The 24509-nt window shown below is 32.2% G+C and overlaps 1 protein-coding gene across 1 annotated transcript in view; it reads right to left on the reverse strand.

The window, feature by feature from the left end:
* Positions 1 to 24509, reverse strand: part of GABA-B-R1 (gamma-aminobutyric acid type B receptor subunit 1) — a 338659-nt gene that overhangs the window by 73558 nt on the left and 240592 nt on the right. The window lies entirely within an intron of this gene.

Consider the following 24509-nt stretch of genomic DNA (forward strand, 5'->3'; position numbering starts at 1 on the left):
ATTAGCTTTATTTCAGTTTATAAAATTTGAGAGAAAGAAATTTAAACTTTCGGAGTCCGTTTCAATTTAAATATTGGGTGTATGCATTAATTCGTGCGGTTTTCTAAGAGAGGGCTCTACTAGTATTATTTCGCGTCGTATTCATCTGTGGCTATATTCATTTCAAAGGTACTGCCATTTCGCGTCGTTTTCAGTAGATATAAATTGTTTGAGCGTGAACAACAATTTGTTTCATTCATTTGAAAATGTCGAAATTTGTACCAGATAAAGTGTTTTTGCGGGGAGTTCTTCTTCATTATTTTAACATGAAGAAAAGTGCTGCCGAAAGCCATCGTATTTTACTGGACGTTTATGGTGACCATGCTTTAGCCGAACGAACGTGCCAGAAGTGGTTTGCACGGTTTAAAAGTAGCAATTTCGACTTAGACGACGGAGAACGACCCGGACAGCCAAACAAACTTCAAGACGAAGAATTGGAGACATTGCTCGACGCAGATGCATGCCAGACGCAAGAAGAACTTGCAAAGGTATTAGGAGTTGATCAAGCAACCGTTTCCAGACGATTAAAATCATTAGGATTCATCCAGAAGCTTGGAAATTGGGTGCCTTATGAATTAAAGCCAAGAGACGTCGAACGTCGATTCTGCATGTCGGAAATGTTGCTTCAACGCCACCAAAAGAAGTCGTTTTTGCATCGGATTGTAACTGGCGATGAAAAATGGATTCATTATGATAACCCAAAGCGCAAGAAATCGTATGTGAAGCCCGGCCAACCACCAACATCCACGGCAAAGCCGAATCTCCATGCTGCTAAGGTTATGCTATGTATTTGGTGGGACCACAAGGGTGTGCTCTATTATGAGCTATTGAAATCGGGTCAGACGATATTAATAATCAATAATGGGGCCCTCTACCGAAAACAATTGATTCGTTTGAAAAAGGCCATCGCGGAAAAACGACCAGAATATGCGACCAGACACGAATCAATAATTTTTCATCATGACAACGCTCGGCCACATGTTGCAAGGCCAGTTAAAAACTATTTGGAAAACTGTGGGTGGGAAGTTCTACCTCACCCGCCTTATAGCCCAGATATAGCACCTTCCGATTACCACTTGTTCAGATCAATGCAGAATGCCCTCACCGGAGTACGCTTCTCTTCAGAACAGGGTATCAGAAATTGGATTGATTCTTTCTTGACCTCCAAGCCGGAGAATTTCTTTTGGGATGGGATCCACAAACTGAAAGAAAGATGGGCAAACATCATAGCTTTCGATGGGCAATACTTTGAACATTAAATGTATAACAATTTTTTCACAATAAAGTCTTAATTTTCGTAAAAAAACCGCACGAATTAATGCATACGCCATATAATTTAAAAAATATTGGATGTTCCATACTTTTGAGCGCCGTTAATTTGTTGAGACATATGATATTCGAACTAATGAGCTTTTACATACTTTTAAGCGTTATTTAATTTTTTGTTTGCTATTTTTCAACATAATCATAGAGCGGAACACTTCAAATTATAACTTTTCCTTCAATCACTTTGTATGGCAGCAATAAGCTATAGTGTTTCGATGTTAAGAATATGCTCGGCTATTGTAGCGTGACCAATGAAAATAAGCTATCCCAAATTTCGTGAAGATATCTTTTAAAATGAAAAAGTTTTCCTTACAAGAACGTGATTTTGATAGATCAGTTCGTATTGCATCTATGTGCTATAGATGGTTCCGACCAATAGCAAGTTTCTTTAAAAGAAAATGACCTATTTAAAATTGCAGATGAAGGACTCGTAAACTACGGGCCTATTATGCGTATATATTGACGAACGCACGGACTTGGTTAAGTCGAATCAACTCGACACGTTGATAATTTATATGTTTATATGTTTCTATATTTTATTAGATCCCAACATTTTCTGTTGAGTGTTACAAACTTCGTGGCATACTTGATATACTCTATTCAGGGTATTAAATTAATTGTTGGCACAATTTAACAGCCTTTCTATACTCATATTATTCTCTACTATTAAAACAACAAATTTAATCAATTATATTAGTGATTTGGAATCACTAGAAATGGCTGTCAAAATTTTCCTTGAAATTAATGCCTATGTTACAACTAGTCTTAATCTATCAATTAATATTTGCCAGCAGCTATTGAATCAAGGATTATTGAATTACGCCTAAATGTGTGCTCTCAGCATTACAGTCAAAGGCAGTTATGTGCATGAGCAAATGTTTTCATATTTGCCAAGTCAACAAGTAAAAAGATTTATGTGTACATATAGATATATATATATAAAGACTAGGAGCTAAATTAACTACATTTGGCTTGGTTCAATTGTTCGTTGGCAGTTTTGATGTCTGCGGGTATGCTTTTAACTTGCATAAACCAGATTTGTTGTTGCGTTTGAAAAAGTTGCAATTTCCTCAATCTGCTTACTAGCAAATAAGTTTACAATTATGTAACAAAATAAAACAATACAACAATAGTCATAAGTAAAATAGATAACGTCGAGTCGTAAAGTATGCAAATGCTTAACAGAGATGGAATGTGAGGGGGCTGATTAATGAAATGAAGTGTTTGCGCAGAAATCTTTTCATAACTAAAAATATAACTTTATTTACACTGTGCTTCAAAGATTTATGTATGTGTATATACAGCTACGGTTATATAAATAGTAATACTTGATAAATAAATTAGGTTTGAAATGCGGGTTGATTGTGGGTAGTTTAGTGCGAAAACGGGTGTTGTGGAAAGTTGTGCCTACACCAATATCTGTTTGATAGTAGAAATAATCTTGCTGACTATAGAGATTTTAGAAGGTTCTCTAGAATTGACAGAAATCCTTAAAAGAAAATTCCGTGATCGGCTGCTTAATTTGTATTTAATTACTGTAAAAGTTTAAGCTATTAAAGTTTAAGATATTAAATTCTTATGCCACCACAAGACTGACTCATAACTGACTCAGGAACTGAGCGATAATATCAGCAAGTTTTTCTTAGAAGTTTGGGAGAAGAAGAGGGTGAGTGATAAAAATATATAAAGCAAGAGAATGAAAAATATCTACTCAAGCCGCAATGAGAGACTGACTTGTAATTGCCGGAGTTGTTTATTAGCGCTTTGGAAACTGTTTGGAAGGAGAGAGAAAGATCTATGATGAAAGATGGGAATACACTCAAGGCGTCACAGCACTACCTAATGTATATACATATGTCACGAAAACTAAGCAATAATATCAGGAAATTTTCCAGAGTTTTATGCAGCCTTGCTAATATTTTGAGTGAGAGAGGAAGATATTAACAGAACTAGAGCGAGAGAGGAGATATGCCCAAAGGCTCACAACACTGACTTATATCTGACTCAGGAACTAAGTGATAATATAGGAAATTTTTCGGAAAAGCTTATTAGGGCTTTATATAGTTTAGAAGAAGAGAGAGTGAGAGAGAAAGATAGTTAGAATAATATTAAGGAAGAGACAGAAAAATATATACTCAAGACTTATTAGGGCTTTAGGGGAAAGAAAAAGATATATGAAATAACGTATATGAAGAGAGAGGAGGAGATATACCCTCGCCGTCACAGCACTGATTTTGAACTGAATCAACAACAAAGTGATAATAACAAAACATGTTTCGGAGGAGTTTACAAAATAATAATACTTTTAATAATGGTTTGGAAGAAGAGGGAGCGCGAGACAAATTTATATAGAACAATATATAAGAAGAGAGAGGGGGAAATATACTCAAGGTGTCACAACACTGATACTAATCACATCTGACTGCGGAACTTAGCGATATTACCAGCAAATTTTTCGTAAAAGAAAGAGCTTGGAACTTTGGAATTAGTTTGGTAGGAGAGAGTGTAAGAAAGAAAGAGATATAGAGAAGGACAGTGGAAAATATATACTCAAGACTGCTTCATTTTCGTTGGATCATACATTTAGCGTTCTCTGAGATTATATCTGCAGACGTCATATTGTATCGTAACGCCAAAGAGCGAGGTTTTCATTTATTTGTTTGTCTTGGCGCTAATGACGTAATTTTCTTTAAAGGATATCTGCTTGAAGGTTTTGAGCATTCTAAGGCTTTAATGGCCGATTGTACGATTCCAATAGCCAAAAACAAGCATGCATAATAGTATGAAAACTGATAGATCTCATTTTCTCTCGCTCTTTTGTATCTCACTGCAGTTTAAGAGCTTCAAAACCGTATTGTGCTTTGACAGAGGACTCAGAGAAACAGTTTGTGCTCAAAAACTAATATAAAGTATTTAAGAAAAAGGGGCGGCACCACCACACCTATTGTAAATTATATTGTTACGAATTTTGTTTATTTTTAATGTTCTTTCTTGATGTGCTACATTCTTCGCTCTACCCAACAGTTCCTTTCTGCTACCTACCAAACCTACCTTACCAAAAATAAATCCAAAAATAAGTTTTCAGGATTATATTTCACACACACACACCTCCATTCAGACGTAAAATAATATGAGATTTGCGACACTCCTTAACGGCTGTAAAATGTAGTCGAGCAGAAGTAGCGCAGCCTCTCAAGGATAACGCCTTCAGTTTGACAGTTGCACGGCCGAAGTTGAGTGAAGGCATCAAAGTGAGAAGTTTATGAAATATGCGAAATGAAAGCCTCACACTTGCACACGCGGTCTCTGGCAGTCAAATATTGTGGTTAAGCGCGAGCAAATGTACGTCTGTTTTGGTGTGTATGTCAATGCGTGTGTAGCAGACTCTCCTTTTATGGAAGCAAGGCAAGCGTAAAACTACCCATAAACCCGGCGAAATCTTTATGATTTCCAATGCTTGAATGCTTCCAAAGCATCAAACGTCAAAGATGTTGGGCGTAAGAGTTTGTCAGCGCTGTAAGATAATACGAAAAGTACTTGCTATTTGACGCAGCCAGCAACTTGTGTTGGCCAAGCTGGTTACCAAACCGTAAATGGGGAAAAGTTGAGTGAAAGCTGAAGACTGAATGCCGAATACTTCAAGTGGTTTTGGAAATGGTAATGGGAAATGGGACTAAACTGTTGACGTCTAGAAAGTTTATAGAAATGTGGGAAAAGATAGCTATAATATGAGTATGACCAAACACACATACATACAGTTTATGTTTTTTTTTTATTATGCGGCGCACTATAATATATATGGAAATTTCATGCGAAATTGAAAATATCAGCATAATTTGGTGTGTTAATGCATTTGAATGTTAGAATGTAGCTGAACTTGCGTTTATTGTAAAATTTACACATTTGCTATATATGTACATGTATAAGTAGTATGAGTTGTTATGTGGTTAAAGGGATTTTTGGGTAAGGCAAGGAATATTAAATTAAGACTATTTGGACTTTCATGAGTGTCGCATTGTTGCTGTTTTAATGTACATGTTATTTTAGAAGTATATATAAAAAATTATTTTATTTACGAGATTTACGAGTTGCAAAGAAGGATATAAAGTGGTTCCATTTATATTAAAGAAAATGTAAATACAGTTCATGAAAATTTAAAATTAAAAATTTTTAATATATATATTATAAAAAATTAAAAAATTTTTAATTTTAAATAAATAAGAAAAAATTTTAAGAAAATAATTTATAAATATGTATAAAAAATTTAATTTATTTTAATATTAAAAAAATTGACTTAAATAATAATAATAAAAAAAAATGTTATAAAGCTTTTATGAGAAATATCAAAAGTAAAAAAATTGTGTGTATTTAAGAAAAAAGATTATTAAAAATTTTTTTTTTTATAAAAAAGCATAACCATTTCCAATAGGAATTTTTTTTTTATTAAAAAGCATACTTTTTATATATTATATTAAAAACTAAAAAAAAAGATTATTATTGGAAAATGTTAATAAATGCAAACAAAAAAAAAAAACTAAAGTTTTTTTACTATATAAATTTAAAAGTTTTTGTATGTAAAAACTGCAAAATTAAAATTAAAAAAATAGTTGAAAGTGAAAAAAACCCATATTTATATGTATGTATGTGTAGAGGGAAATATTGAAAAAACATTAAACAATATGAAATTTTTTTAATTTTTACTTATATAAAATTAAGTTTTATTTGTATTAAAAATAATAATTTAAATAAAAACTTTTTGTAAGAAATTAAAAGCCAAAAATGGTTATAAAAAATAATTTATCAATATAAAATTTTTTATATAAGTTGTATATAAATTTTTAAACATTTTTTTATATTATTTCTTATATTTTTTACTTGCGTGCTTAAAATTTTTTAATCATAGTATTTACATTTTTTATGATTTTTTTTTACCAATATTTAATTTTGTCGAAGTACTGAAATATGTTTAATTAAAAATATAAAATTGAATAGTAAACACTTTGTATGGAGGTTATTTAATTGTTCTTAAATTTTTTTTAACAAATTCTTGAAAATTAGATATTTTTTATTTTTGAGATTCGCAAAACTTTTAACAATTTTTTGTGTAGGCCACTCAAATTTTTTTTCCAAATTAAAATTAATATGAAAAATATAACCGTGGCAACTACATACAATTTTTTCGAATTCTAAGCATCTAAGTAATTGCTTCAAGCCTAAATGAAATATCTGCAGAAAAAAAGTTAAAAAAGTGCAGACAAATCTCTAGGGTTTCTATATATTCGCTGCTTATGTATTTTCTTTGACTGGTGTGTTGGAGACTTTTTTTAAAAGATATACTAATGTTCTCGGAAATCATCATTAAGTAAAACCATCGATTTTCATAAATTTTTATTGAATGAAAATAAGATATGGTGGTAACCATTTAAGCTACTTCAGCTATTAGACTTATTGATGATATGTATAATATAACAATTGAACGACATAAGAGTTTTAAGTAAACTACTAATTTAAGCAAATGAGGGAGTTTAAAATTTTTTAGCATAGTATTAGGAGCCATAATTGAACTTTCACTGTTTTCTTTAACTTAGTTGTCTCAGAAAAGTAAGGAGTCTAAGTAAGGAGTCTGTATTATTGTAGCACTTTTAAGCGAGTCACACATGAGTTTTTGAGTAAATAAATGAGTGCCCAAATTGGCAGCATACTTTTAGGGACCAAATATGAACCTACATTTTTACGTGTAAAGTTATTGTCTAGGAAGTAGGAAACGATTAGGAGACTTTTATAGTCGTAGAATGCTTTAGAATATTTTATCATGCTATTCTGACACAATTATAATCTGTAAATAATTCTAGTATTAACATTTTAACAATATTTTGACCCAAATTTAAAATTATTTTTTCAGAAAATCAATTCTCAGCAAATCAAAGTATATTTCGCAAAAGATATGTTGTAGCGTAGTTTCTTGTGTGATTCTATGCATTTCGCAGTAATTTTATAGCTTATAACTTAAAATAAATGTACCTAATCGCATATAGCATACCTTTAGGCGTCTGAGCTCTTAAAGCCTGTTTATTATTAATTTTCTTACTTTAAGGCATTCAAGATTGTTGAAATTTGTTTTCCTCTACTACTTTAAACTTCAAAAATTACATATTTTTGTTATTTCTCTCACGCTTCCGTCTTCGTACTTCAAATAAATTGCTGCATCGTTATAAATTATACCCTGTTCTTTGTGTGTCTACTCGTTTTTTGCTTTGGCTCGCCATTTTGTCTGTCTCCTCATGTACCTACTTGCACGGAATCTTCTTCATTTATTACATTTCCGCATGCGTTGTCTCCTGTGTACTTTGTGCGTGACTAAATGTCCATATAAGCCGCTGAGGTGCGCATATTCTCCGTATAATTTCATCTGCTACAACTTGGTTGCTTGCTGTGCCTTATCAAATTGTTACCTTAAAGAACGAGTGACAGTTTGTATATGCTGTAAATGCATATGCAATGTTTATATAATTTTTATACCTTGGCAACGACTTGTCATACGTCCTCACATACACACCAACACACACACATACATATAACTTTTGACGTCATAATCCACTTGGGACATGTCGAAATGTGGCAGTTCAGTGCTCTGCTTAGATATGCACATAAAGGTAAACATATATTTACCTGTGCATATTTATATAGTATATACTACAGGTCTCTCCAAGCTAATACGTCATATCTTCTTGGCGATGCTGTCGCTCACGCGGCCGCATAGTAAATCTTTGTGTTGCCCCCAAGGTGTCTATGCGAATGACAAATTTTTCAACATGCCTTGTTATTCTATTTTACAGTTTCTTATTATTGTGTTAAAATTTTTACGTTCACCCTGCAGCGTTACTCTTCAAGGAGTAGGCGACAGTAGCAATAACAAGTTGGTTACCTATACGCCAACGCACACAGACAGATATGATTTGTATAACTGAGAATAAAGATGTGTGTGTGCGTATGTTTGCGTAGAAATATATATATCATCTGTCTGCCACTGAGGTATAGTGCTGTTGTTGTAATTCGTTGTCTCCTGGTACTCGTTGAGGTTGGTTTATAAATATTTCCATGACGCTAACCACCTTTTGGAAAATCTTCAGCACTTTGAGCAACTTGCAATTTTTAAAGTTCCTTGAATGTAATATTTAGCTTCTTTTTTCATTATTGTTATTGTAGAATAAGGTGTTGTTTAAGAGGTTATATCCAGCCACTTGTAAGTCATGAAAACTCATTTTATTTAGTAAATTAATAAAAATTTTGTACGCTTTTGTAATAATTTATAATCGGTGATTCATTTTGAAAAATTTTGGATTTCCATGATTTTGTATTCGATCTTGGGGAAGAACTCCAAAAAAGGTGTTGTTTTGCTTAATATTAACTCAAATCCAAAACTAACCTTTTTTTTCTAATAAAAGACCTCCTAGTCAAAATTTAGAATTTTTGGCATTTTCCCCGAAATAGTAGCTTTTGTAAAGAAATTTACACTTCGAGGTGTTTTAAAAAATCAAAATTGTTCCAAATTCTTGTTGCTTTGCTCATTACGACAAATAAATATAAGAACGGCGTGTGAAAATATCAAGTAGATCAGTCCAACCGTTTCGAAGAAAATTTCCTCCCGACTCTGAAAATAAATGATTTCGATAAAACGAGTTTAAATGTTTGGGAGCCGATTACTACTTTCTTAACATTTTGGTCAACACTTTTTGTATGAAGATAAAGGCGTTTTTTTACTGAGGCTGAAAGTCAAAAGAACACTTAGTGCCATTGGAGATTTTGCGTTGTTTCGTGACCCTTGGAGAGTTGTAAGATCCCATAGGTGTGATTCCGAACTAATAAAAATGTAACAATTTGTGTCACATATATCTTAATTAGTCCCCCAGCGTGATGAAAGCTTGAACAGGCCTCTGGATTATATGTCTAATTTCATAATCTTTCACCTACTATTACTTACTAACAAGAACAAAATATTATATTTTTGTTACCATAGAATGATAGTTAGATATTGAAACACAGACAACAGTATACTAAAAGTGTCTGTGGGGAATCCGAAACATACCAACCAAAAATTTCAAAGAGTTTCGGACTGAGATATGATGGCAACCATGGCAGCTACTTCAGCTCTCAAACTTTTCAATAATATCTATCATATCTGTATGCTTAAGAGTTTAAAAATATTGCTGAATCATAGCAAATGCAGGATTTTAAAAACTTTTAGCATATTATTAGGTGCTATAGACGAACTTTCACCTCTATAACCTTGTAGTTTTAAAAAAGAAAGCAAATGAGGATTAAATGAAATTTTAAGCAAATACGAGAGTTGAAAACTTTTAGCATACATATGTTTAAGGGCAAGCTATGAGCTCTCATTTTTATATATAAAAATATTCTTTGGGCGTTAAAAAACTATTTAAGGTTGCATACTTTATGAAGTCATACTTTTCTGAACAATATTAAAGTGTGAGAAACATTATGGTGTTTAAGGTTATTCCAAAATTTTTACCCACTATAGAAGCTTAGGTTTTCCAAATGAAATCTCAGCAACTTAAAGCTTATTTCGAAGTGGCTCTTTATGAACGAAGTTTCTTGTGCCATTCCTGTCCTCATCACAGTCTTTTTCATATTAAGATAAACTTGCCAATAACATAGAGCATACCTTTAGGCGCTGAAGTTCTTAAAATCTAGTTCATATGTCAATTAGCTTACTTTGTGGCTTTCACAATCTTTTAAATTCAAACATACCAACAAAAAATTGCAAAGATGTTTAGAGAAAATATGAAAGATATTGATTTTAGCTGACTGACAGCTGATTTCTGATTCTGATTCTTCAAAATATTTGTTTTCTAAGTTTTACGCATTTGAGTTCATTTTGTTTGTCCAACAGAAATATATTATATGTAATTTTATGTCTTGCTTTGACACCAAAAATCATCATACTAATAAAATTCACCTACATATTAGTGCCACCCTAATACACACACACACACATTATTTGCTCTTTTTCTTACTTTAATTGAATTGATTTCAATTTTATAGCAATTGACTTACTTTAATAGAGCAATATTTCAACTACAGGCGCTTACAAATATATGCATATACATACACACATGCGTACACATATCATACAAAGCCACACTCATGTTCACATACATGCGTCATCATTCACCTACACATTCAAGCACACAACCGTTGGCTGCCGACAACAAACACCGCATCTCGCATGCTTTACAAAGACAATATTTTATTTTACTCTCATTTGCCTTCTGGCGTTGTCGGGCTTTTAAATTTTACTTATCTGAGACTTAAATTTGCTTTGTTCCTGTCATTTTGTTTGCTTTGCTGCAGGCGGCGGTTGGAAGGTGAAAGTTGAATGTACGCCTTAAATGGCAAAGTAAACTGTGTTTTTGTATTCCTCAATTTTTACATCCACACACATACGTACACATATTTTCACATATCAGCAGACGCGAGTGTATTGACATCTACTGTTCGCCAATTCATGGCATGAACTGTAATTTGCGAATCCTTTTTGCATGCAAATGCGTCAGTAAAGACGAGTTTAATGTAATATGGCTTGCTGCTGCTGCTTCTTCAACTTTTTCATTTCATGCGCTTTGTGCGGTAAAAGTATAAATTAGATAAAATGATAAGGATTTGCGATTTGCTCTGCGTAAGAATTACATTTGGCAGCGATTTAAGTGCTTAAATGAAATTGGAGAAGATTTACATTTTTTATTAAAAACGCTTAACTCAGATCCTAACGCTTATTAAACGCTTTATTGTAGAATTCTTAAAAAAAAATTACAAAAATTCTTTAAAAAAAGAAAAATTGCTGTGGAGACTTTGAAAAACATCAAAAAAGTTTGTTCACCATAAAAGACTTTGAAAAATATGAAAAAGGTTTTCCAATTTAAAAAAAATTACTGTGTAGAGTTTGAAAAATGCATCAAACAAAAAAATTTAAAAAATTTATGCAAATAATTGGTACTCATTGTTAGCATAGGTACTTATTTCGAGTCTTGCATTAATTTTTAACAGCTTAAGATTCTGATTCATTGTTTTGAGATGTGTGTAGACTTTGCTAAAATATAACTGATAATATTAATAACTTCAAAGCCATAAAATTACATAGAAAACCTTGCATAGGCTTTTCTCCAGCATTTTTGTCACTACATATGTTAACCCAGATTTTCGCTGCACCTGTTCGCCGTCACATTCGCTTTACCTTCTCTCCACTCTTTTTCACCATAAATGCCGTTCGTTTTACCTCCACAACGCTCTGATTGCACATTTCTTTTAACCTCATTTAAGGCAATAAACATTTACTTCTGTCCAACAGACATGGCATTTGGGTAATAAAAAGAAAATGTTACGGAAATTGTATTTTTAATTTCCACTGGGAATTTGCTTACATTGTCTTGCTGACACAAGTTGTTGTAATGTAATCTTTTCCCCTAGAAGTGGGTGGAGTTGTGACAGTAAAATACGTAAGATTAAAAATAAAAATTAAAATATTTTATTGGGTTTTTGTTATGTGGGTACATAAAGAATTAAATCTTAAACGAATATTATTTTAAAGAATTAAATATATTTAAAGCGTCCTATCAGATCACACTTTTTTATACAAAATTTTGTTTTAAATTATATAAACTTTTTTGAGAGCGACTCCGTGTAAGCTAAGAGTATTTTGCGATGATTTAATTTGTTTTTTGCTTTTGAAGACTTTGCAATCGCTTTAAAATAATAAAATTCGCCATTCTACAAACGTTGTTACCCCTTAGCTGTGCGATTTCTTGTAGTTTCGCACAGTGGAGACTTTGTAGAGTTTTCAAAAAACTCCAAGATGTAACCAGTAAATATTATTATGGTTATGATAATGTGTGCGGAGTATATACAAACAAAAATTATATGAATTTTGGGTGGTTTGTAGATATTTTGAAGCACTGGGGACTGTAGACTGCAAATAATTTGCGTAATATGTTATTTAACCACTAAGTTTCTTTAGTCTTTGAAAGTTTAATGTAATATCTTTATATAAAGTAATTGGAGAGTTCTAAAATCGTACAAAAATATATACCAAATTAAAAAAACCTATTTAGAGCTTTTTATAATATATTCATAATTCAATTTAGGAAGATGTTGGGAAAATATCTTAATTTAGTTTTCGTATAAGATTAAAACAATCAAAAATAAGGTAATAGAATCCCATAAAACGCAGATATTAGTAGTGGAGACTTTTTGGAAATCCAACTTTTACTAACGAGCAGTGTGAAAAGATCTTGAAATTAGGGAAATATGTTTATTTCTCAAAATATTTTTTATTTGCAGAGAGTTTGTAGACTTTTCGAAAATTATGTTTAAAGCTCTGAAAATATATTTTTGCTATAAGAAAATTTATATTTTAAATAATAATAATATTTTTCAGAAAGTTTTCTATTTGGTGAGACTTTGTAGACCTATTAAAAATAATTTGTAAAACTCTCAAAATATGTTTTTGCTCCAGTAAATTTACCTTTCCATCGTAAATCTGTATTCCGTTCCTTTGACTCAAAAATTTCACTCCGATTGCATTCCAACGCCATGCCGCACATGACACTTATCATAGGAAGAACCGTTGACATGTATAACAAACGTTGCCATGCGCCCAACATGCACACTCTTTTGCCAGCCAAAAACAGCTTTCGCCAGCGCATCACCAATAAAGGAGCAGTCAGGCGAGTTGCCGCCTCTATGACCTCTCAGCAGCTGAGCACTTGCGCAGCTGACGCCACATTTGTCAGACAATCTCATGCTTTCAGCAGCACACCTCGCTGCATTTTCTACCTGCTGTCTACCTGTCAGTGCACGATTCAAGCTGGCTTGTCTTGCTTTCTCTTCTGCCGCTGCAGCAACTTGTTTCGAGAATGCATATGCGTTGTGTAGTTGGCCGCAGCTGAGATGTTCAGTCACAAATACATAGAGGAAGATGAAAATGTATTTCATCACACACACACACGCACACAAACGCAATACAAGTAACACTTGCTGACAGAGTATAAAAATATCTTTGCGTGCTATTTAAGGAGTAAACAAACTGTGTCTTCAGCGCATTTCGAAGCATTTCTATGCGCATAATTCAGAAAACACGGCACATGTAGAGTTCGAATGTAGTAGTATGTGCGTTTGTATGTGTGTTTACCTCTGTGTGGCAGTTGTTTATCCTTGCGCATTTGTGTTTGTCACCGCTGTCATTTATGTTATCACAAGTACCACATAACGTGGCACAAATGTCTTTCACCAAAATGTAGATAAAATGCAAAATGAAAACAGTGGCACATTTGCAGAGATCCGTTTGCTTCTTTGAGTAATTGAGTTACATTGCTGTTTGTGCTACTTACACGTCGGTGGTTTCATTTGTGTCGTATATGAAGGCATTTATTGTTAAATAAAAGATATATGTATGTAAGTATGCTGTATACACAAATTGAACACGCATCTATATACATACATACATAGGTATGTAGGTATACCAGACAATTATATTCAAGAATAAATATAAGTGCTGTACGATTGGTTGTAAAGTTAAGCATTTTTTATTATAAACTTAGATAGTAAAGCAAAGCTTATTAATAAATATGTATATATTTTTAGTGGAGACTTTGGAGAGTTTTTTAAAAACCTTCGTTACATTTATTTTGCAAAATATTTCTTTAATTTCTAGATAAATTAATACTATTGAGATTTTTAATTGCTCATATGGCCGTATTTTAAATGTGGAGAGTTTTAAAAATGTAAAGTATGTGTATTTCTGACTTTGTCACATTATTTTTATACTAAAAATAGCGAATTTAAAGGTGTGGAGATTTTGGAGACTTTCGAAAAACACTTCAAAAATCCTTCGTCGTGCTAGTAAATGCAACATTCTGTATGAAATTTGAAAATTACGCATGTGTAAGTTTGTGTTAACACAAAACAAAAAAAAAGAAGACATTTAGAGATTTTTCTTATACCCATAGCTCTTTTTGTATTATTATTTTAAATCTCTCTTATACACACACGACATATCTTCATTTATGTGCTAAGCTTCCTCTATCTTTTTATTTTACTGTATTTCTAAATAATCAATCGAATTTGTTAGCTATTAGTTTTAATGCCACTGAATTATCCAATAAAAGCAGTTTACAGTTTCAATGCATTATCTCGTTTATCAGCAGTCCAACCGCAAATTGAAAAACAATCAAGTGACATATTTTAGAAATGCAAATTTCACTGTCCATATAGTATAATGCAGCTGATAGTGTTTCTATGATTCACTAAAACTGAAAATAAATTTGGAATAAATTTTGAAAATAAATAACAAAATGTATGAACTAATGTTTGTTTATAACTAGTTATGCTTGTGTGCAACCATGCGCGTGCACGTTAATCTCTGTTATACCAAATATGTATATACATATATAAATACATACATACATATGTATGTAGGTGTGCTCACACGGTGAATGGCTATTTCAGTTCTCGTAATGCAATCAATTCGATTGCCTGAAAACAATAACGAACTGTATAATTGAAAGTTATAAAAACAATATCAAATGGTTATAGTGAAAACTAAACGAAATGTGGGACAAATATTGCTTATGTATTGTTAATGTTTGTATGGAAATATTAATGCAATAGTAAGCACGGACGTTTTATGAATTACATTAAAAGTAGATCTTAGATAAATTTTTAATGAAAAATTTTCCGGATTTTTTTTTGTTTTGTTAAGACTTGGGTTATTTTACGGTTTTTATATTTTAAGTAAATGAAAGATAAAGCGATTGGCTTGACGCATTTTTTTCCATAATAAAATGATTCTAATGAAAATTTGTCATTGGTGGAGAGAATAAAACGCTTCGATTACACGTACATACTTACATAATTTGGTATCAATTGACTGAAATATTGAAAGAAATACAATTTCGGTCTGTTATAATTTAAAAAGGCTTAGACGCTTTATAAAATAGTGGAGACTATTATATTATATAATAATGTTTTACCTGTTCTATATACATAAGTACATATATGTTTTGAAAAATGCGGTGAAGTATTGCATATAATTTCTAAAGTTTTTAAATCGCGGACTTTGGAGAATTTTTGAAAACATATATTTTTAGTTAACAATTACGCTGTGTTAGAAATTATTTATAAATTCTCGCACGACTCGTTGGTATTAATGTTTGGAGACTTTTAAAATATACAGTTTTAATTTTTCAGCCGTTTTGTTTACAACTATGAAATATAGCAAGCAAATTATAAGAATTTCACTGCTGTGGAGACTTTGAAGAGTTTCTGAAAATTATTGTTTTTAGTTTTCAATTAAGCTGTTTTATATGTTATTTATAAATACTTGCATGGCTCGTTCAATTTAATATTTGGAGACTTTGAAAATATATTTGTTTGCTATTTGATGCGTTGATCTCTTATTTAGCAACAGCTTTAATGTTTTCTTTTACTTTTAATCAAGCTATTTTAACTGTTTCGCAACACATATGCTTCATTCTTCGTTTTAAATTTTCATGTATTTCTCTCAGCTAAGCTTTTTTCCAAATAATTGTTATTATTTTACATTTGCATGTAAAATTTGTCAATTAATTATTTGCATTTGATTCCATATTGTTGCACAAAATTTGGAAACAAAAATAATGCATGCTGCAAATATAAGCAAAACAAAACTATGGAGCGTAAACACAAGCAACAACAAGTCAACAATCATAACACAAAATTTACTTGTACATATTTAAATATTCATTTCGTTATTTGTAAATAAAAGCAAATTTCGAACATATTGCACACTCGCACACGCGCAGAAACATTTATGCAAATATTTAACTGTTATGTGCTTATATCCATTTACATATGCTCAAATTAAAACATATTTTTGTTGTTGTTATTGTGCACATTTTAATAAACATTTTGCAATTGCCAACTTTTCTTGTTTTTCACTTTAATACAGTTAACTGTGTGCGGTTCCACTGTATGGCACAACGCTGCGTATACGTAATTTCTAAATGTGAAAATGGCATGCATGCATGAAAATACGTTTGTTGTCCGCGTGTGTGTTGCTCCAAATGCTGACTAGCGACTATTTGTGTTTGCGATTTAAATTTGTTTACATGTTTTCGCATTAAATGCAAAATAATCAAATCATGTATTAATATTGATCGATACATTTAATACGCATGATTATGCATTAGCCTTGTTGCGGGGGAAGTGCAGTATGGATGCAAGCGAAATTATTGAATATTTTCATAATGCTTTTCGCTAAACGGATTTGCATATTCAATGTAGGCGAAAAATTGACGAAATAAAAATAGAATATAAATTAGTATTTTGGAAGGGAAATTTGGAAAATTTTGTTGAATATTTACCATTTTAGAGTTGTCTATAATAAAGATAGAAATAAAACTGTCTGAGTAGTTTAACGCGGAAATGCAAAGCAAAAATATTTTAATTTTTTTCTTCAAAAATTTATGCTAATAAATATCTTACTTAAAATGTAAACGAATATTTTTATTTTGTTATATTTCTAAAAATTTAGTAAATACAGTCGCAACACTCTCACATAAAATATTTCTATTTAAATTCTCTCTGCTTTTTTCCAACAAATTAAAAATATTTGGTAATATTAAATGTCACACCTAGTGCGACAGCCCAAACATAAGCGATTTTGAGAATTAAAAACAAATAACTACTTTTTCAATAGTTTTGAAATTTTAAGGGTATATTTATACTATACACACATCGTAAAAATAAATTCAAATATTTTTCGAGCTACGCGGGATTTCCGATGGCGCTTAAAAGAGATCCTTTTAAGTTAAATATTAGCTAACATTTTTATCGTTTTGACCGGTCAAATTTCAATTTTTGCTTACATGAAAGAACTGATAGATCTTTGTATAGAGAGGTTACATCAGGTTAGATGGCTCACTAGACTTGTTCTGACTTACTCTGGGGCAGAGGACCTTAAGACTGCACAGCTCCTAGTAACTGATCAACGCTTGCTGCGGTGATCTGTGGCCCATCAATCTAATAGTGAACCACAAGAAGCCAACGATGCCCCTACCCGTTCTCATTCGACAGTTATTGAGACTGAAATACCTGTGCAAGCGATCTCATCAGCCTTGCAGTTTTATGCAATACCGCTGTGGCAAGGCAAACCGTGCTCGTATCGTAGCGCGTTGCTAAAGATAAGGATTAGAGACCTAGACTTCACTAGTCTTGCGTTGCATTGGCGTCAAAAAAAATTAAAATTTTTGTGTAATGATCTTCGTTACATTGAAACTAATCTTCAATAAACTATTGCGCCTAATTGTATGCTATTTTTTTTAATGTTTGTTTTATTTGAGGATTGACTAATTGAACATTGCCTACATTTAGGATGATACTGGATTTGCAAGCTTTCGGCAATTAAGGCATAAAGCTTTAGTTTATATCCTCTACAGCCGCCCTCGTTTTCTTTCTCATAGTTTTATCAATATACTCTAGTCTATATATTGCTAGTTGACGGTTTTCCACCTCTATCATCTGCTGTTTTGTGTTATATTTGAAGTCTTTTGTATTTTGCTTCCACCTTTATATAATTAAGTCTCTAATTCTCTTTAGAGAACCTTTTATTTTGCATCTAATGTCTAGTAGTTTTTTTTCGATAATGTATTAGCTGAAAATGGTGTTAAGTTCACCGTCCTTGGGCTGATAAAAAGCAGGAAACGTTGATTGTTAGTATTTTTCTAGTGTCTAGCTTCATATACTAAGTCCCTATTTATACCCTGAAAAGGGTCTCATAAAAATGGCATGAAGTTTGTAACACCTAGAAGGAAAGCGAGAATCCTATAATGATCAGCATAACAAGCTTATTCCATTTAGTCATGTCCATTTGGCCTAGCGGTTTTATATACGAGAACTAGTCTCTTGGTTGTTGAGATATCTATCTAAAATTTAGCACACGTCCACTTCTCCTCATGGTGCTGGTCGGTGCTACTATAGCATATAGCTGCCAGACAAAATGACCGATTAAAATTTATTCCTTTTGAAAAAACTTTTTTTGTTTAAGAAATTATCTTCACGAAATTTCGCATGAATAATTGTGCAAGACAATGTTTCAAGCTCCAAATATATTGTTCAATTCGGTTCTCTAAATTGTTGAATCAAAATCAAGATACATATTTTTTTATTATCCTGTACGGAATAAAAAATGCACCTATACAGGGTATTAATCAGGGCAATACTAACTTTTTTCTTGTTTCAATATTTTTTTCACCTTAAGAGATTTGAGATTCTCTGTATATCGCTCACTTTTCTACCTTTTAGTCTCTATCCAATAATCCGTAGTAGTTCTACCAACCAGTAAGGGAGCAAAAGAGCTTTTACAGAATCTAGTCCAGAGCTAACAGAATGGAAATCGAGCATTGTGGTTGCTTGCCTATGTTATAATGACTTGTTCCTGCTTTTAATCTCCAATCCTTAATCTTGACTGTTTCTTCTTTACATTTTTCGTTTTCTAATTTCCTTGCTTTTTATATATTACACCTCTACAATATAATGGAATGTTTTTGTACTGAACTAATTGCTTCTCATGCCATCTAAAGTAAATTTCATGAATCCATTCATAATTTCCCGCTGACTTGTAATAAGTGCAAACTTTTGCCCATAGAAATAGCTAAAAGCAAAACTTTGATTGCATTTCTGCAGGCAGCTGCGCCATTGCAACTTGCAACTTGTGGCAAATTAATAGCTGCACACAAATTAACGGCTGAGCGCTGCATTTAAAGAAAGGAAATGCCGTTGCTTTTCACTAATAATTTTGACCTTTCACTGCAAGCCGCAAGCAGCCAGCTTTGAAAAGCATTTCAATAGCCCATCAAGGTAACTTTGCCGCAAATTTATGTTGAGGCGCATCTATTGCAAAAAACAAAAAAAAAATTTCATTTTCAGCGCTAAGCGTTTGTGCGATTAAGTTATAAATCAAACAATAACAACAAAAACCAAATTATTGACAGATGTGTCAAAAATTTAGTACCGCTTGCTTGGAATTGGAAAGTTTTGCAAAGCTCGAAATGCAAATTAATGCATGCAACAAAGTCGTGAAACCATATTTGCTTTTGACATTTTTTCTTGTTATTGTAAGCATTGTTCCAAATTTTTCAATCCAGCATAGCAACGAATTCGGCAATGAAAACCAATTTTGCAATTTTTCCCAGCTGCAGTTGATTTTCTAGCTGAAAACTTAAACATTTCGTAAGCTCGTAAGCGTTTGTTTTGCATACTCTCCTTTGTTATTGTTGTTGCAGCATTGGTATGTCATGCCGGAACTGCAGCAAACGCACCTGCCGCATTGTTAAGCTGTTTGCATAATCATCTGTGCAGCTGAATTGCTATTTTCTATGAGTGTGCGTATTGCCTTTGATGAGATAATAAACTACAACAACAATTTTAGGTCTCTACCAATTTAGAGCTTTTGCTGGGATAACATGTGGCTCCTACACACTTTGCCCATTCTACTTTTTCATTGGCTAACATTTTAGTTGAGACTGTATTTTTGCAACGGTTAAGCCCATTTGTAGAGATTTATCTCTGTTTAGCCAAATAAAGAACGCTCAATTGAATGCAAAAGCGATTAGTTTGAATTTTCTATTTTGAGTAGCAAGTCTAACTGAATAGCAGAAAGAGCTCAATGAACGGGTCTTATTAAGCTGCAACAGAGGTCCGACACATTATATGATAATTTATGTCGACAAACCAACATATCTATAAAGTAATCGAAGATAGCGTTGTCAACTTAATGTACAAAAATACCTAAAAACTACCACGCTAATGAGTATTTGAAGTTTAAGTTGTTGTTCAGAGTTACCATATTTTTTTGAACAGCAAGCAACTCTAGATGGCTACAAATATTTTTAGTTCACTTGTTTTTCCTTAACATATAATACATACATATAAACATAAAATTTTCGGAAATAGGGTTGCCACATTGATCAAGTTTTTTTTCAAATCTTTTTTTTTTTGAGAATTTGAAAATGAGTTTACGGAAGCCAAATTACTAAAAAAATGTTAACAAATTATCAAAAATATATCTCCGAATAATATTATACAAATAACAATAAATCCAAGTGAGCGAATAATATTTTAACTTCTGGTTCGCATATTTTATATGGTTGACAAATTTATGAATTTAACCGAAAGTCATTTTATTTTATTAAGAAAATTCTACTAGGAAGCCATTAAAAAATTATATAAAAAACTGTTACTGAGTAGAGTTGCCACCTTTTTAACACATACTTAAAAAAGACGTCGTAAGGAAAAGCATAATAAATTTAATACACATTTGCGATTTCATAATAAGCGGCTGACATAATGTTTTTGTAGAAAAGAGTTGCCAAGTTTTAAGTTAAGGTTGCCAATTTTAGAATTGTGTATATGCTTTTACTATGAAAACTAAAATATGTTGGAATTTCTCAGACATAGTTTATAAGAAAAAAGTTTAAAAAATTATTATATATTTTGTATTGACAGTGTTGACAAATTTAAAATCATTATGAAATATTATTTTTCAATTACAAAAGAAAATAATGACATAGGTACATAGTATGTAAATATTAGCAGCAGTTTAATGTTTGCAAAAAAGTGAAAAATTTCTCCATCTTTTATTAAGCAAAGTTGCCATAAATTGAAAAAATGTTTGAATGATAAACTGAGAAAAATATGTTAAAATATTTGTGTGAAGTTTTAAGCTGTATAACTGATGTGGCTTAACATTGTCAAATTTTTGATATATAAAAATGGGTGAATTTTTATAGTTTTAATGAATAGAGTTGCCAACTTGGTTTAAATGAGATATAAATTAAGTGTGCTTTTGAAAGTTCTGTTTAGTTATATTGAGTCTTAGTATAATATGTTTCAAAGCAAAGCATCTGAAAACAAGTTGCCACCTATATCAAGAACAAAATTTAGGTAAATAAACTTTGTTCTCTTATTTTGATCATAGTGTGGAAATATATCTACATATGTATTTATATATCAGTATAAAAATATTTGCTGTATACATTTAGATATTACATTAGTTTTACTATAGATCGCAGGAGTTGCCATCTATGACCAAAGTTATAACTAGCATAAATAAACGTAATACAAAAAATTTAATAATAACGACACACTTTCCAACAATGTGTGCGTTATTTTTTTTGGTAAAAAAGTGATAAGGTTGCCAGATTTTTTAAAATTTCAAATTACGCATATACTTGAAATTTGCTTCAAAAAGGTTATTGAACTAACTATTTTGCTAAAAAGGAAATTTTTAATTATTAAGCTAATCAACATTTGCCTAGTCAGCCAATTTCATAAACTTATTATTCCAAAGCATTTAGCAATTTTCCTTCAATATTTCTTCATTATAACTCTCCACGTAGTTCAATAAATAATTTTAACTGACAGAAACACCCGTAAAATACCGGAAAATAGTGAAAATCAAATTATGTAATTTATGCAGCAAAGTTACCTGCCATAAGCACACGCTAATAACCAACAGCAGTCAACTACTTAGGCGGAAGTCGATGACATGGCGTATACTTGACATTAATTTAATATTTTCAATTTCCAGCGCCGGCGACAGAAGCACACATGCTTAAGTATTACAGAGGTAAATGTATAATGGCGCATTTGTATGTATGCATCCCAGTGTGTTGGTGTGTGTCATGCTAACATTTAACCGTTTTACTGGCAAATGAATGATCAAAGGAAATGAGGAAAACGCTGATAACGAACAAACTTTCAACGAATAAGTAAACGAAGTGGAACGATTAAGCAGAATTAAGTGCAAATGCATTTCACGCACACGCACGCACACATATATTCATATTTATGTATGTGAGTGTGTGTGTGTGTGCGACGACCCACAATGCCTTTTTTTGCTTTGCCGCTTATGAAATGCCATAAATTATAAGTCAAAAGTTGTGTTTGAATGGTGACACGAAAGGTAAACTAAAAGAATGGGTGATAAAGTCAAAGCGTAGAACGCTAGAAAAATAAGAAAAAAGGCTGGAGAGGGCGTGGTAATAGTAAGAGCACGCTGAATTAATATGTCGCGCAGTCAGTGGAAATAGTTTTTCATTGAAATTCTTGACAAAAACCTAACTGGCCACTTGATGTCAGCGAAAAGACAGCGCGAAGAAGACGGAAGAAGAAGAAGCAGCGTCTGTCGTGGAACGTAAAGTCAGCGTAACTAACTGGTGCTAACCACCCAGTCACCTCTCATAAATACCGCCAACAAGATGATAGCTTAAAGGTCCTGCCAGCACACACTTGGCTTGCCAATCAACAGCAGCTGTAATAACAGCAACAACAAATAATATCTTAGCGAAAAATTCAATTAGTGAAAACGTTGACTTTTGCGGCCAAAAACGAGAGTAAAAGAAAGGAAAAAGACACGCGTTGTGAGGTGACAGCTGACGCGGCAAGCAGTTGATTGCCTTGTGAAACCTTAGTGAGTGAACGATATGCCTTTCCGCAGTGCAAAACCAATTGACACAAGGGTCTCTACTCAGCTTATGTGTGTGACGGACCTTATGCGGCGGGTAGACAGCTGGCGTCTTGCTTCGATGTCAGTTTTGCCAATCAAAAGAAATGATGGTGAAATTTTTGTGGTGAAGTTGCGGTGGTGTGTGTAATAAAGCATGTGAACCCATAAAAAAGGTGGTACAAGCGCGATTGCTGCAATAACTTTTATTTATAATATTAAAAACAAGTGAAAATTCGCTGCACCAAAACTATAATACTCCTCACAGGTGCATGTCTTATGGCATAAAATGGTAAAAAAAGATTTTTATTTTGATTTAGAGCGCTCAGTTTCTATGGCAGCTATATGCTATAGTTGTCCGATCTGAATAAGTTTGTCCGAATGTCAAACTTGCTGAAGCTATCTGGTCGAATAAAGAAGTTTTCCGTATAAGGACTTGATTTTGACTGCTCACTTTGTATGACAGCTATATACTATAGTGGTCCGATATGGGTAGTTCCGACGAATGAGTTATCTCTTGAGGCAAAAAGGATGTGTACAAAATTTCAGGATGATATCTATAAAACTGTGGAAAAGCTTATCAAAGTGTATATTTTGTTTCAACCATATAGATAGGTGTTACCCTTGTTGAATACATTTTTTAATCCGAGACTTTTCAAGTAACTTTTTGTGTTACTAGAGTTCATTTCGCATGTCTACTCTTCTTAAGCAGTAGCTTTCTATAAGACAGTTTAGTTTTGAGCTTTTTGTTAATATTTTATACATTTTGTTAATTGTACGGAATAAGTTCTTTCAAAACATTGGCAACCCTGCTCAAATATTTTTTTTTAGTATGTAATAATTTTATAAACTTTTTTAAATTAAAATTTTCAGCAGCGTTTTCATTTGATACCCTTCCTAATTAAAGTTAATTAAAATTGTCAAACAGGTGACAACTCTCGCCAGAAAAATTTTGCATATTAAAAATTCATTCATTTATAGCAAAAATTAGCTTATCTCATGAATTAATTTATTACTTTAACAAAAATTATTAAAATAAATAATTTAAAGCGATGGCAACACTGTTCAGAAATATCTTCAAAAATAAACAGTCTCAAAGATCTTTAATTTGATACTCATAACAATTAAATTGATATAAAATTTTACACAGGTGGCAACCCTGCCCACTAATATTTTCGATTTTAATCCATTTTAGACCTAAAAATTTAGGCACTGACATATATATGTTGTAATTTTCACTTTAACTATCTAAATTCTTTATATTACGATATTTAAACAGGTGGCAACTTCCCAAATTAATGAAGTCATACGTGAGCTATTTATATACATTTCGTTTTTTTTTTTAATTTTCAGTGCTTGTGTGCTTTGCATCAAGTATGAACTCGCACACCCATACACTATGTAGATATGTATATATATAGGCACACATGAGTGCTGCACTTGTATATGTATGCATGTGTTTAGGCACACATGAGTGCTGCTGTTTTCCACATCCTTCTTCCGTTTGTGCAATCGTCTGTCTAGAAAATTTGGTAATTAAGCCGAGCTATGTTATCAAGCAGGAACATGCACATGTAACATGCCCAAC

The sequence above is a fragment of the Bactrocera oleae genome, chromosome 3 (genome assembly GCF_042242935.1).
Source record: "Bactrocera oleae isolate idBacOlea1 chromosome 3, idBacOlea1, whole genome shotgun sequence".
NCBI classification, from domain to species: Eukaryota; Metazoa; Arthropoda; class Insecta; order Diptera; family Tephritidae; genus Bactrocera; species Bactrocera oleae.